This window comes from Anabrus simplex, chromosome 6, assembly GCF_040414725.1.
Source record: "Anabrus simplex isolate iqAnaSimp1 chromosome 6, ASM4041472v1, whole genome shotgun sequence".
Taxonomy (NCBI): domain Eukaryota; kingdom Metazoa; phylum Arthropoda; class Insecta; order Orthoptera; family Tettigoniidae; genus Anabrus; species Anabrus simplex.
This window is the reverse complement of record NC_090270.1, coordinates 17237217-17253221: the sequence shown is the minus strand read 5'-3', so window position 1 is coordinate 17253221 and position 16005 is coordinate 17237217.

The window sequence follows — 16005 nt, the reverse complement described above, 5'->3', positions numbered from 1 at the left end:
TTGATTTTGTGCTTCTGTGCTGTTATACTTTAACTGGATGGCCGGATATTTCTCTTTGAAACTAACTAAAACCCTGTGGCGCTATAGCCTTGGCCTACCAAGTCACCTCTGCTCAATCCGATGTCCTGTAGTAAGAGACCAGGGGCTCTCACCTTGCGACCGTCGGTTGGTCTCCATGGTTCCCCGAGCTGAGTCAGGCTTTACTCCGACTTACCTGTCCCAGGTTACTATTTGACCTCCCGTAGACAATTCTTGTTCTCTTTCGAACCGGAAGGTTTCCGAGGCCTAGGGAGTATTTCATTCCCACGCCCTTCGTGGCCCCTCGAAGTGTTGGACATCTTCCATTTTCCCACTGATGGAGGATGGTCACCTAGTTGTACTTCCTGTTAAAACGGTAATCACTACCACCAACAACAACGACAACCCGAAGGCCGGCAGATTACAAGTGATACGTGACCAGTGCAAAGAATCCTCTCGGCCGTTATTCTTGGATTCCTAGCCCGGGGCCGCTATCTCACTCTCAGATATCTCCGCAATAGTTCTCGCATAGGCTGAGTAGACCTCAAAGCAACCCTCAGATACAGATAAAAACCCTGAAACTCGCCGGGAATCGAACACGGAGCTCCCAGGTAAGAGGTAAGCTTGCTTCTCTCTCTCTTTTTTTTTTTTACAAATTGCTTTTTTTTCTAGGGGCTTTACGTCGCACCGACACAGATAGGTCTTACGGAGACAATGGAATAGGAAAGGGCTAGGAGTGAGAAGGAAGTGGCCATGCCCTTAATTAAGGTACAGCCCCAGCATTTGCCTGGTGTGAAAATGAGAAATCACGGAAAACTATCTTCAGGGCTGCCGACAGTGGGATTCGAACCTATTATCTCCCGAATACAAGCTCACAGCTGAAGCTTGCTTTGCCTAGACCGCAGGGCCGACCTTCTTTTTGAAGCACAGCGAAACAATGCAAATGATTTCAGCTGAGACAAATTCAATCTTTGAAATTGACCATTTTTGGTGTAGCTGCTTCAGAGATACCGTTTTTGTTCGGTTTGTTTTAATCACGGCTAGATCCTCTAGGGAGCGGTTGAATCCGGATAAGGATCTCTTCAGCGGTTCTCGAGTTATAGAACGCACTTCCCTTAGCCAGCACAGCATTTCTACAACTAGCAAGCATAAAGCATTATTGTCGAACCTTTAGAGATATATATCTGGCACCGGGGACTTCTTTACGCAATGTTTTATGGTCTGCAATCCTTAACTTACCTGATGGACGGAATAGCCGAGGTGGAAGAGTGCTGGTCTTCTGCATAAACCAAGAAAAAATGAGAGTGAATCCGTTGGGGGGAAGAAGGACGAGATTGAAGAAACGAGAGATTTTTGAGCTACATACTTTCTTTTCATCTTTGCTCTGTTCTTCTTTTATCCTGCCAGTCCTTCTTTGCACTTTATTTTGTTTTTATTTATTTATTCTACCATATGCGTCCCTGATTCGACTGATGACCTTGCTGTTACTTCATAACGCACGTTCGGTGTAACAAGGAACATCTTTGGAGCTATGATGGTGTCGTCAGTTCCCACTCGGAAGGCTAGGATGACACAGTGAGCCATCTAGTGACGAACGAGAGTACCACTTACAATAGACCACGACCGACTGGATCTCTCACTGCGCTCCTTCTTCTTTCTTTCTTTCTTGAGGAGATTGGTTGGAATTGAATATTCTGTCTCCCAGTCACAAGCCGTTATTAATAATGCACTTAATTCACTTTTAGGTTACAAACGCATCACTAATAGTCTTTAGAACCACTAAATTACGTAATAGCATGTAATAGAAGAAAACGCTATATGACCTACAAAAAGGGGATGTGAGGAATGCACTGGCAACTTATAGATGTGTCACTTTCAGGTAGTCGCGAAGCAACTGAATGACTATAGCGTAATTACAACCTTATTTGAGTGGAATCAAGATAATCGTTAAGAATAGTGATGATTTGTGGTGAAGGTTGGAATAGCAAGACTGAAACTCGCGTGGGCAAAGGTACGTGAAGTCTGATTAATAGTGATGGGCTAGCGACGGAATCGAGTAGAATCGAGTAATGTGCTCTCAGAATCGGTATACTCGACTCCTGGCTCGAGTCCAAGCAAGACCGACTACAATATATCAGACCTTAATGCTATTCTCGATTGGGAGGAAAATGGCGACTTCGTGGGCGAGCGTTTGGGACATGTGGTTGGTTCATATCTGTGTTTACATTCTGTAAAGAGTGTTATTTTGATCGAGTTATTGAAGTATAAAGTGTATGTTTGATAAAATAGTAATCTATAACTGTTTTTTATTATTATGGTGTTTTGTTAGGAGTTTACATGATGGTATTTTTGATGTATAATAGTGTTTGTATTGCCGTGCTGTATTTCACAAAATGGGTCGTCCCTGCTGCGTTCGTGGTTGTAGATCTAATTATACCGCTGCTGAAGCTTTTAAATTCCCTGAAGATAGATCTCTACAGGAGAAATGAATAAAAAATATTCACCGGGAAAATATAGAAGTCAAAGACCAAACTATCGTATGCTATGTGTGTAACCAAAATTTGTGGTTAGGGAAAATCTCTTTCCAACCGATAATGGTGAGCCTATTCGTTTTTGTTTTCTTATTCAGTCGGAGTAATTTCTTGTAAGTTGACGATAAGTATTAGTTTCTATGTATAATATAAGTGTGTGAGTGTATTTATATGGATCAGTGGTCACTAGGATCTGTAATTATAGGCAGTCGTGTGAGAATATGTTTGTTTCGATCGTGTTGTGAACCGGATTTAAATCGAACTATGGCAATGCCTTTCATACATCTATTCTTAAGTTCTCTAAGGAATAAAACATTAAGAGAGAAGAGGATTAGGAACATACATCGTGAATATTTCTACAAAACAGTAGTGTGCATGTCATCTGAGAGTAAGTCTGAAATTAGGGAAGACTATTTTTTCAAATTCTAAATGATGGACCTATTCGTATTCCTCGAAAAAACAATTCATTTAGATAGATGATAATTGATATGGTGATGTTCCTTCAGTGTCTATGTGCTTCAAAGTGTCGCGTGATTTAGATGCAATTGTATTTTGAATGAATCTGTGCTTGCCTGCGGGAACATTTGGCTAGATCTTGGTGTATAACAAAACTTATAGTGTGACAGATGGAGCAATCTGTACACTGTTACACAGAAGAAATAGTGACTTACAGGGATTAGCTTCGTCTGTAACTCAGGGGTTTTATTGTACCAATACCTTCCGATTTATGCTGTGGATATCTGGTATCAAGCAGTCTACACCAAACTGAAGCTCGTCCATGTAGGTAAAAGACATCATTGTTTACAGTCAATAGAGTTGTTTTACTCATGTTCTTCAATGGGGAAAATCCTATTATATCTTTAGTGTCTGAACACTTCATTGTTAAGTTTACCATCATGGTTGGAATTGCTACAATATCATATGTCAACATATGATTTAAGAGTTTCCAGTAAGGAAGGCTTAACATCGCCGGGGCTGTTCATTGCGCTGACATAATAATTTCAAGTGTACTTCATTTTCATCGAGTGCTGAACATTAGAAATTTTCCACCACTTCGAAACTAAGGCAAAACGTTATGTTTCATAGTTCTTATGAGAGTGAATAAATTGAGGAATTTCGCACCTTAAATTATTTTTAAACATTCAAAATGATGTTATAAATATAATTTTAACAGTTTTATAATGTTATTCCATCTATCCAGCGAAGTGTAATCTAAGAGAAAACGTTATTTGATCAAGTGAAATTTCGAAATAATCAGCTTGTTGTTCTCTTTTGCTGTGCGGCTGTCCATCTATTCTAGAAGAAATATCTGTGATTCTAGTTGATTATATGTGACTAGCAAGATACCCGTGCTTCGCTACGGTATTAGAGTGAAATTTATAATTAAATGCTTAACGTTTTATATATAATCCTCCGAAATTTATATTTATATGCCAGGAGAGTCTACTGTAATCTAAGAATGTTCTCCGAAGGAAAAGATGGCTGTTGAAATCGAACCCAGGAAAGATTAAAAATGATCGGTTTATGATCAGAATAAGTACATCGAAAATCTACAGCCTGTTTCCAGTCATTCGGCAGGGTCAGGAATGGAATGAATAAAGCCCCATCTAGCGGCGACAATAGGAATTGTGCCGGCTGCCGAAGCACTCCTCTGGGGCAATAAGCGATGAATGACAAATGAAATGAAATATTGGACAGTGTTGCTGGAATGAATGATGACAGGGAAAACCGCAGTATCCGGAGAAAAACCTGTCCCGCCTCCGATTTGAACCACGGAACACAGCTGTGAGAGGCCGGCGCGCTGCCGAGTGAGCAACGGAGGCTCCTTATAAGTACATTATGAACAGTAAAATCAATTGGTCTCACCTCCTTTTACACACCACCGCCGTTAAGTTTATTTACCCCCCCCCCCCCCAAAGAAAAATTAAAAGGCGTGTTTCTTTATGTTTAAAGGAGATTCCAAACACCAATTGTTCACGTCTATTACCTTCAGTTTTGAGATATAAGTATCCCCATAAAAATAATTCACCTTTTTTCACTACCTTTCACCCCCCCCCCCCCCACCTGTAAGTGAATTTTCCGGCAAAAAATACTTGTTTCTTTAATAATAAATGATCTTCTAAATACCAATTATCACGACTCGTAAATTCTTCAGTTTTTGATTTGTGTGTCCTCATGAAGGGAATTCAACTCCTTTTCACTCCCGCCGCCCAAGATGGTTTCCCCTTCAAAACGCGTTTTTCTTTGTTTTTAAAGAAGAGGCACATACCAATTTTCACGACTGTAACAACTTTAGTTTTTATTAGAGGTATGTATTCTCATACAATTAAATCAATTAATTTTTCAATTCTTTCACCCCCCCCCCCTCATTGGATTTTCCGAAAGTACGTGTTTCTTTACCTTTAAAGCAGATTCCAAATATCAAATTTCACGTCTGTAACATCTTCATTTTCGAGATATCAGTAGCCTAATTAAAAGAAATCGACACCATTTTCAGTTACTTTTACACACACCCCCCTTTCACCCAAGTGGTATTTCCGAAAACTAAAAATACACGTTTCTTTGTTTTTAATAGAGATAAAAATACCATTTTCACTTCTGTAACATGTTAAGTTTTTTGATATATACTGTAGAAATTCTCATTTTAAAATTTCAACCCTTTTTATTTCCCCTTAAGGGGAGTTTCCAAAAACAAATCACCTATGTTTCTTTACATTTACAGGAAATTACAAATACCCACTTTTTACGTCTGTAACATTTTACCTTTCTCAGATATTCTGTAGATATAGTCTTTCAAAAAATTCACCTCAATTTGTCACTCCAGTTTAACCGCCATTAATTGGATTTTCCATAAACAAAAAATACGTGTTTCTTTTAAAGGATATCCCATATACAAATTTTCAGTTCTGTAATATCTTCGGTTTCTGAGATATATGTATCCTCATAAAGGGATTCAACCCTTTTACACCCCTCCTATTGGGTTTTACGGAAAACAAAAAATACGTGTTCCTTTATTTTTAAAGGAGATTCTAAATACCAATTTTTACATGTTTAAATTTTTAAAGTTTTAAGATGTAGACACACTCATTTTAAAAATTCACCCCCCTTTTCAACCCCCATTATTTGGATTTTCCAAAAACGAAAAAATACCTGCTTCTTTATTTTAAAAGTATATCCCAAATACCAATTTTCAGGTCTGTAATATCTTCAGGTTCTGAAATATAAGTAGCCTCATTAAAGGCATTCAACCCCTTTTTCCCCCTTTTCCACCCTTCCCATTGGGATTTTCCGAAAAAAATACGTGTTTTTTTATTTTTTAAGGAGATTCTAAATACCAATTTTTACATCTATAAACTTTAAAAGTTTTGAGATATAGATACACTCACTTTAAAAATTCACCCCCTTTTCACCCCCCACATTAATTGGATTTTCCAAAAGCAAAAGAATTGTTTCTTTAATTTTAAAAGAGGTCCCAAATACCTATTTTCAGGTCTGTAATATCTTCAGTTTCTGAGATATAAGTATCCTCATTAAAGGGATTCAACCCATTATTCACCCTTTTACACCCCTCCTATTGGGATTTACAGAAAACAGAAAAATGTGTGTTCCTTTATTTTTAAAGGTGATTCTAAATATCAATTTTGACTTGTGCAAACTTTTAAAGTTTTGAGATGTACATACAGTCATATTAAAATTCCACCCCCTTTCACCCCCACAATGTGGATTTTCCAAAAGCAAAAAAATGTTTCTTTATTTTTAAAGAGATCCCAAATACCTATTTTCAGGTCTGAAATATCTTCAGTTTCTGAGATATAAGTATCCTCATTAAAGGTATTCAACCCCTTTTTCACCCCTCCTATTGAGATTTTCCGAAAACAAAAAAATGTGTTTCTTTATTTTTTAAGGAGATTCTAAATACCAATTTTTACATGTATAAACTTTAAAAGTTTTGAGATATAGATATACACATTTTAAAAATGCACCCTCTTTTCACCCCCCCCCCATTAATTGGATATTCCAGAAACAAAAAAATACGTTTTTCTTTATTTTTAAAAGAGATCAAAAGTACCAATTGTCAGGTCTGTAATATCTTTAGTTTCTGAGATATAAGTATCCTCATTAAAGGCATTCAATCCATTTTTCACCCCTTTTCACCCGTCCTATTGGGATTTTCCGAAAACCAAAAAATACATGTTTCTTTATTTTTAATGAAGATTCTAAATACCTACTTTTACATCTGTAAACTTTATAAGTTTTGAGATATAGATGCACTGTTTTTAAAAATTCACCCCCCTTTCACCCTCCCATTAATTGGATTTTCCAAAAACAAAAAAATACGTGTTTCTTTATTTTTAAAATGGATCAAAAATACCAATTTTCAGGTCTGTAATATCTTCAGTTTCTGAGATATAACTACCGGTATTCTGATTAAAGGCATTCAACCCCCTTTTCACCGTTTTTCACCCCTCCTATTGGGATTTTCGGAAAACAAAAAAATACGTGTTTCCTTATTTTTAAAGGAGATTCTAAATACCAATTTTTACATCTGTAAACTTTCATAGTTTTGAGATGAGTACTTGTTCGCGAAGCGTTTTCATACGTGCAACAGTGATTTTCCCTATGATGTTACATTTATCTTGTTAAATTACCTAGCACCGTTTGCAAAATATGTACGTGATAATTTCGTAATTTCTAGCGGATTGAACCAGATATTGTGTAGCTCTTTCAGTGGTATCAACACAAGTAATTTAATGTGACTCCGGGCTGAGTGGCTCAGACTGTTGAAGCTCTAGCCTTCTGAGTCCAACTTGGCGGGTTTGATCCCGACTCTGTCCGGTAGTATTTGAAGGTGCTCAAATACGTCAGCCTCGTGTCGGTAAATTTACTGACAGGTAAAACAACTCCTGCGGGACTAAATTTCGACTCTCCGAAAATCGTGAGTTGGTTTATCGTCGAAATGAAGTTATTGCGTGTTACCCTAACCTTCATCAGTCGGCAGCTACTGCGCCCACGACGTCCACCATCTTGGTTTTGATATAACGGTCTGATATATTGTAGTCGGTCTTGGTCCAAGCATACTAGTTTCGCTATCTGTGGACATGTCTTAGAACTATAATCTATTGTACTGGATTGCACGGCATGCAGGGTCACCCACAGAATATTTTTGTGATGTGGATTGCAATATGTTTGCTACTGATTGGTTTTATTGAGTCATCGGTCGTCAATAATTTGGTTGTTACGATAATTATTATCATCATAGGCAAATATTTATGACTTACTAAGAAACCGTCAACTTGAAAGATAGACACGTAGGACCGAAGACGAGCGTGGGATGGGGACAATTTACTGTCGGAGGGAACTTTTCTAATATCGATAACGGCAGTGTTCTATTATTATTATTATTGTTGTTGTTATTATTATTATTATTATTATTATTATTATTATTATTACTTTTATTACTGTGCAACTGGAAGTAGTCACCAGGGATTTGATGATAGCTATGAAATATTATTCCCGCGACGTCCTTGTAGGAAAACGTGTAATAATATTGTACGAAATAATGACAATATTACTGCCAGATAATTTCTTGCAAAGATACGTGTGTAGGGCGTTCAGAAACATACATGTGCTGTAGTAGCACTTATTGTTATTGTCCAACTCGTTGGCTGAATGGTCAGAGTACTGGCCTTCGGATCAGAGGGTCCCGGGTTCGATTCCCGACCGGTTCGGGGATTTTAATCGCTTCTGATTAACCCTCAAACACCCGCGTATGGGGTGGAATCCACCCCAGGTCATTTTATTTCCTAGTGAAATGTACAAATAACTCTCCTGTGCTCTGCCCGCTCTTATATCTTTCTGGCTGGATCCCCGCAGAAAGAGTTATTCTTATATAATCTATCTTAAAATCTCCAAGTAATTCATATTTTACAATACAATGATATGCGGGGTGGAAAGCACCCCCACGCGTGTGTCTGCGTCCTAAAATTTGGCACGTGTGCTTGAGGGTTAATTATCCTGGCTCGGGGACTGGGTAATTGTGTCCGTCCCAACATTCTCCTCTTCATATTAACACAACACACTACACTACAAATCACCACAGAAACACGCAGGTCGGTTAGGGGAGCGCGGCTGTGAGCTTGCATCCGGGAGATAGTGGATTCGAATCCCACTGTCGGCAGCCCTGAAGATGGCTTTCCGTGAGTTCCCATTTTCACACCAGGTAAATGCCGGGGCTGTACCTTAAATAAGGCCACAGCCACTTCCTAGGCATCTCCTATCCCATCGTCGCAGTAAGACCAATCTGTGTCGGTGTCAAAAAAAGTACTGCTTACACCCCACCGCTATTCTTCGACCTTCGCACAACTTCTAAAGACTACACTCAGTTTTCTTCCTCTGCACAGTCATGTGTTGCAATGATAAACGTCAAAACGGAGGGTGTATTTTGTTCATTGCGTTCATTGCTTAGCTTCCCTGCAACTCACACACCACACATAACACCATCCTCCACCACAATAACACGCAGTTACCTACACATGGCAGATGCCGCCCACCCTCATCGGAGGGTCTGCCTTACAAGGGCTGCGCTCGCCTAGAAATAGCCACAGGAAATTATTATTGCTTAGCTAGAACAGAATGACGTTCTGTCTGATGATTTGCTTCGTGTACATACATCACATTCTGGAAGCCTAATCTTAATACCCTACATTATATCTGCCGAAAGTATGATGTAAGTATAAACTATTCACCTGTCCCCTCGGACGATTGTAGGCATACGTGACAGTGAAAAAATGAAATGGTGTGTGACTTTTAGTGCCGGGAGATCTCAAGACGGGTTCGGCTCGCCAGGTGCAGGTCTTTTGATTTGACTCCCGTAGGCGACCTGCGCGTCGTGATGAGGATGAACTGATGATCAAGCAACACGTACACCCAGCCCCGTGCCAGGGAAATTAACCAATGATGGTTAAAATTCCCGACCCTGCCGGGAATCGAACCCGGGGCCCTGTGACCAAAGGCCAAACACCCTCACCATTTAGCCATGGAGCCGGACCCCGTGACAGTGATTTTAAATAATAATAATAATAATAATAATAATAGGCCTAATAATAATAATAATAATAATAATAATAATAATAATAATAATAATAATAATAATAATAATAATAATAATAGTAATAATACTGTTATGAGTTTTACCTCCAACTACGTACATTTTTATGGTTTTCGGAGATGCCGAGGTGAGGGATTTAGTCACCCAGGAGTTCTTTCATGTGCAAGCAATTCTACCGGCACGATGCTGACGTATCTGAGCACTTTCAAATACCACCGGACTAAACCAGTATCGAACCTGCCAAGTTTATTGTAATTATATTATATTATATATATTATTATATTATTATAATATAGAGCATATTCAGTGGAGTGGGTGAGAGACGCCGTGAACGGATTTTTTCATACTTTATTATGCGTATATAGTTGTAGTATTATCTTTCGCAAGTCATCATCAAATTCAGATTATTTATTTCGCTCACTCATTAAGAATATTTATATCGTACCGGTCTATCGCAATCCCATAAAACTTCGGCGACCACTTGTACATATGCTCCATTCATCCAAGAGCGGGCGAGAGAGCGAACGTGTGACGTCATGCTGTCATCTAAGGCTCTATAAGATGGGTATGCTTAGCCGCCATTTTGGTTCATGCATGCACAATGGGCCAAGTGATCAAACTCTAGTTTCTCTTACCAGCACTCGCTTCGTCACGTTCAATGTATTGCTTTAATTACCGCGTGCATGGACAGAATATTTGTGCGGATATTTATTACATAATGGTGGATTGTTCTGCACCTAATTGTAGTAATGTCTCTACTAATAATAATTTCGTGTGGCTATTTCTAGCCGAGTGCAGCCCTTGTAAGGCAGACCCTCCGATGAGGGTGGGCGGCATCTGCCATTTGTAGGTAACTGCGTGTTATTGTGGTGGAGGATAGTGTTATGTGTGGTGTGTGAGTTGCAGGGATTATGGGGACAGCACAAACACCCAGCCCCCGGACCATTGGAATTAACCAATGAAGATTAAAATCCCCGATCCTGCCGGGAATCGAACCAGGGACCCTCTGAACCGAAGGCCAGTACGCTGACCATTCGGCCAGCGAGTCGGACATGTCTCTACTGCGGGATACAGATTGTTGGACAGAATAGTGATATATTTGTGTGGATATTTATTATATAAAGGTGGGTTGTTCTGCGCTTAATTGTAGTAATGTCTCTACTGCGGAATACAGGTTGTTTAGATTCCCTTCCCTTGATTGATTGACTTCTGATCCGCATTATGCCTCCACTGCCTCTGCTACACCTTCTACTTCAACTGCTGACTTAAACCTGTACCCAGCTCCCACTGACATTACTACACCCCTTACTTGAGACACATTGATCATTCAATACAGTGTCCAGTTCTGCCCTCAAAGTCCGGCAACAGGAGTAAACATCCAAACACCACAGTTACAATATTTGTCAAAACTAACTTCATATGACAGACAATTTGTTAAACATTGGCGGTATTACAGCAAATGCATTATTGAAAACCAAGACACGTGGTAGGCCTATATGCAAACAAGTTTTAAACTATGAGCTTTGTGACTCAAGCTCTGAAACATTCGTACTTAAAAAAAAAAAAAAAAAAAAAAAAAAAATAGGGTGGTCTAAAGAAACCAAATTGTGAAGTTATGAAATTAATTTGTAACTGTGAGGTCTTCTATAGTTTTTTGCTTTACGTCGCACCGACACAGATATGTCTTATGGCGACGATGGGATAGGAAAGGCCTAGGAATTGGAAGGAAGCGGCCGTGGCCTTAATTAAGGTACAGTCCCGGCATTTGCCTGGTGTGAAAATGGGAAACCACGGAAAACTATCTTCAGGGCTGCCGACAGTGGGGCTCGAACCTACTATCTCCCGATTACTGGATACTGGCCGCACTTAAGCGACTGCAGCTATCGAGCTCGGTGTCTTCTATAGGGACTGTAAGCATTATATAATGCAAAATGGTGCAAATCTTGTAATGGAGAAAATTTTTAATGATAAATGTCCCAGTACATGCTCTCCAACATGCTGTAATTTAAAAGAAAAAGTTTTTAGACACTTCTTCAAAATTCGATCCTATGCTGTTATGGACTTTAACAAGAATGTACGGAAACAAGATAAGATGCATGGGTCTGCTTCAGAAAATAAGAGAAAAAATTTAAACAAGGAATGAAATGTTACTGTTTTAAAAATACTGTAATAAAAGGAGACAGTAAATTTATAAAATATTACTTAAATATAGTATTTTTCAAATGTGCTGCCTGAGCAAGTTAACCATTGTTGCAACCGTTTGAAGTTTAATAAGGTGAGTCGTGTTGAAAAATCACACTACTTCTCCTCAAACCACAGGTATCTCTGTAAAAAAAAAAAAGTTACTATTGACTTTGCCAAAGTTAAAAATTTTCAAAATTATCTACAGTTTGTGGGTCACTCCCCATTGAAGTCACAGGTAACTGATTATCAGTGCATTAATTCAGGCTGGGAGTGAAGATTCAGCTATGGAAGTAATTACTCTATTCCTATTTTCTTCCTGAATGTAATTTATAATAACATAACATTTGTTTCATGAATCTTCGGCTGAATAAACTAAATCCATCTCTTCATTACAACTGCATAAGCTGATGAGATGCCTTTGCTGGCAGGACCTAATGTTTACAGTGCACTATGTCTTCTGGTATTGGCTAGAGCAATTTTGTTACTTTCATCGATCTGTCTCTGTCTTATCCTTGGCTTTGACAATATGAAAGTGACTGAGGTATGAGCAATGCTAAGAATGCCATTCCTTCTGCAGCCTGTCCCTGCTATGAATGGTGTAAAAATGTTGCTCATAGGATCGGTTGGTGCATGCATTTCAGTGGGCTTGTCAGACTGATATGTAATAGTAACTTCCGGCTTGGTGAGGAAAGCAATGGGAAACTACCTTACTCTGCATTTCCCTTGTACACCTCTTCAGTGATGCCTAGGCCATCTATGACAGCTGATGGCAGAGCTGTTGAGGATCCAACCAGCCTTAGGGCTGAAGACTGAACACAGGCTGATGAGATTCATAACACTCACCAAAAATTAAGTTTAATTTTCACATAAAATGTATTTTTTTAAATACTAGTAAATAAGAAAAAGGGCTACATTTTAGAAGAAAGAAATAAACTTAAAGAATCCCAGTTACTTGGCTATGTTCGTCTTCGTACATCACATTTTGAGCGTTATTTTTGTTCAAAGAATATTTTTCTTGTTATTTCAACAACGCTGAAAATAGCGCTGAATCAATTTCACGCAAGTATGAAATACCGACTGAGATCATATGATATCAAAATCTTCTATCACAATGTATATATCTTCGACACTGACCGATTACCACGTCAAATTCCACAATTTAAAAAGACAGTAGCCTATATAAATACCACGGTGTCCCTCATTTCATTTGACGCTACCGCGGCGCATAACTTAAGAACAACCTATTCTATTTATCAATAATATAATAATAAAGAACCGATTTATTAGTAAGCTATTTTTTCTAATATTTCTCAAGTGAGAGTACATGCCTACTTTGTTTGTTAAAAGGCAACTTATCAACAACCTTGCTTTTACAGTCACCATCTCGAGTAAAAATTACACAATGATGTACGAAATATTACTAATATTTATGTTGAGTAACCGTTTGAGTAATACTGAGAATGAGTATTTTTACAGTATGTTAGTTTAGCATCATTTTCTAGCTTAGAGAATAGTAAAAAAAGAGGGATATACAAGGCTGGGGCGGTCAACTGCCTTACCAACGCAGTGCAGGAATGAACAAAAATGGCGGGCGAGCATACCTAGTCTTTAGAGATCCCTACTGTCATCGAGTCTTCGCAAGCGAAACGAGCCCGAGCCTGGACTCGAAAGTGTCGAGTATCGCGATTCGAGGCATCACTCGCGCACATCACTACTGATTAATTTCCTCATTAAGAGTCTCTGTTGAGGCGCATATTGGGGACACTGAAATATTAAATGATCACTGTCTCCATTATTATATCCACAAGAACAAGATGGGCTATTTGCTATGTTAAACCGATGTTGATAAACAGGGGTGAGCGAATGATTAAAGCGTAATCTTATAATATTAATAATATGGTGTCGCGTGTACGTACTATTGACAAACCATGGTTGTTTCGGAATGGTGGGCTGCAATTGATAATAGTGTTGTCCCTTCGTACCGGCAGAAAGTCGCCATAGTGTATTCCACGCTTGATGAGCATCCCTTTTAATACGTGAGAAGAAATCGGAAACCGGGATTTTAATTTGCAATAAATGTGCGATATCAGTACTTGCCTCTTTGGCTGCTAAATCGGCTGTATCATTACCTACGTTGTTACTATGTCCTTTTATCCAAAGTAACGTTATAGAAAAACCAGACTTCTCGATTTGAAAAAGAAGGTATTTAACCTCGTATACATACATATTGTAACTTTGTGAAAAAGATTGTAGAGCCTGAAGCACACTTTGGGAATCGCTAAAAATATTTATTTTTCGCGAATTCAGTTGTTGAACATATAAAAGTGCTTGGTATATGGCATAGAGTTCCGCTGTAAATATAGTTAGACTATTCGGTAACGGATATTTAAAACTTGTGTGGGTTTGGGGATCAAATATGCTGCCCCTACGCCAGTAGACGACTTTGCTCCATCGGTAAATATATGATAATCTTGGGAATGTAATAAACCTTTAAATCTCTTATGAGGAAAATTCTGCGAGTTAATTTCACGTGAAGATTGGGTAGGTGGACAAGAAGAAGCTATAATTATGGATGGACGGAATATGATAATGTCATAAATGTATTAATCCATGATGAAACGCGCTGTTCGTAGAATGGAATCGTGATTTGTTTTGCATTTCAACGTATGCCGTATATATTGCAGGGTATCGGTGATTCTTTGGAGGACGCTGTTGGTAGTATTCATATAGTAATTTCAATTTAGGAAATATAATAGAGTTCGATATACTGATGTGCTTGAGCAGAAATTTTTTCGCAATTTTTAACCGGCGAATATGAAGAGGTTCTTCTGTGGCTTCAACTAACAAAGCGTTAGTCGGTGTTGTTTTGAGAGCACCAACACTTATACGTAAAGCGGAAAATTGTATGCGATCTAATGTTAAAATATTTTGTTTGGAAGCTAAATCTATTATGTGGGCACTGTAATCTAAGATAGAACGAACGGTAGCACGATATAACTGTAACGCTGACAAGGGATCAGCACCCGACGTACGTTTCGTTACTGTTTTCAAATTGTTGATATAGCGATCGGACTGTCTATTTAAACGCTGAATTTGATGATTCCATGTTAACCTTTGATCTATGTGTATGCCTAAATATAAATGTTGAGGGACAAAGGGGATGCTGTAATCATCGAAAATGATAGGACTTTTATCAAAAACTCTTTTAGAGTGAAAACCATTGCCGCACACTTAGGTAAGGAAAGATGAAGGCCATGAGACATTCGCCACCGAAAAAAGGACTCAGAACATGGGATATTGTGTTTCTACAATTGTCAATGTTAGAATGTGAACAATAAATGACATAATCATCTGCAAAAGCTAATATCCATGCATACGGTGTTACAATAGATTCGAGATCCTTCATATAGAGAGAAAACAAGATTCCACTCAGTATAGATCCCTGCGGTAAACCCTGTGAAGTATGTCGACTGTCAATTTGATGTTTGGTTGATTTAATTGTTAAAATGCGGCTGGTGAACAATTGGTGTAAAATAGAAATGAAATGGGAGGGAAAGCCATAAGTAGACAATTTGTTCCATAAGATATGTAATAAAACCGAATCATAAGCACCTTTAATGTCCAAAAAAACTGCAATAGTAGATTGCTTCCGCCATTTAGCTAATAAAATATCAAGTATCAGGATGGTAAGGGGTTCTTGTGTACTGCGGCCGCGCATAAAAGCAAATTGGTACTTAGGGAACAAGGAATAATATTCTAAAATCCACGCAATTCTTTTCATTAGGATTTTGCAAAATATTTTACGTATACATGATCCTAATACAATTCCTCGCAAATTTTCGGGTGCATTCGGTCGTTTGGTGGGTTTTAGTATGGGGGTTATAAAAAAGTTGTTCCATTGTATTGGCACTTGTAGAGACCTAAGAATATCATTATAGTAGTGTAGTAAATAAAATTGCGCTTGCGAAGGAAGTGATTTCAGCATAATATACGTGATAGCAACTGGTCCTGGCGAGGAACTGTTGACATTATGTAGAACACATTTAAGTTCATTATAGGTGATTGGTTGTAACAAAATAGTAAATTGGCGAGAATCACCAGTTGATGAGGGTAGAAAGGGAGGAATTGCTGAGTCTGGGGTGATTGTTTGGAGGAATTCTTCTA